Here is a 680-nt window from a genome sequence, read left to right as displayed (position 1 = left end):
ACGGTGTTTTAAAAGAGGGGCCCAAAGGGCGGGGGTTTTTTGGGGGGGAAGGAAAGAGCTTCGGGCGGAAAAAATTAGCGACCAAAGGGTTTCAAGGGGGGAAAGGGTCAGAGAAGGGAGGGGGTTGGGGGGTGCCCCCGTCCCAAACCCCTAAAAAATCTCGTCTTTATTCCTAAAAAATTCTTGCTTCGTAAATTCATGAATATTTAAAAAAACGAAATCCCCCGATTCACTTGTAAAATCAACAGAAATTTAAAAGATGATAATAAGAAAAACAATTCAGTAACACTAAACACAGCATTTGGGTGGGTAAAAATTTGGGGGGGAAAAAAGGAAAAGGGAAAGGGACTCGAGGAATACCAAATCCCAGCTGGAATTGCCGTCATTTGTAAAAGTGGGGCCCGGGTTTGCCTCTTCGGGCTGGACTCTAGTTGCGTAAAGACGCCAAAAAAACCCAGGGGGAACGTGGCGAGGGGGGACACGTATCTTATGACACGTATCTTCACAACTGCCCCCAGTATGTGAAGGTATAAAATGGGAAATTTAAAACTTAAAACCAGTACAAATTTAGGTGAAAGGAAAAACATTTTTTAAAACAACAATGATCCCCTTTTATCACATGTGCAAAAAATTATAAGTCCTAAAAGCAATGAACGAATGTCAACAAGGAATGATATTTT

This window comes from Penaeus monodon, chromosome 24 (genome assembly GCF_015228065.2).
Source record: "Penaeus monodon isolate SGIC_2016 chromosome 24, NSTDA_Pmon_1, whole genome shotgun sequence".
NCBI lineage: Eukaryota > Metazoa > Arthropoda > Malacostraca > Decapoda > Penaeidae > Penaeus > Penaeus monodon.
The sequence above is the reverse complement of the archived record's forward strand: the minus strand, read 5'-3'. Positions refer to the sequence as shown.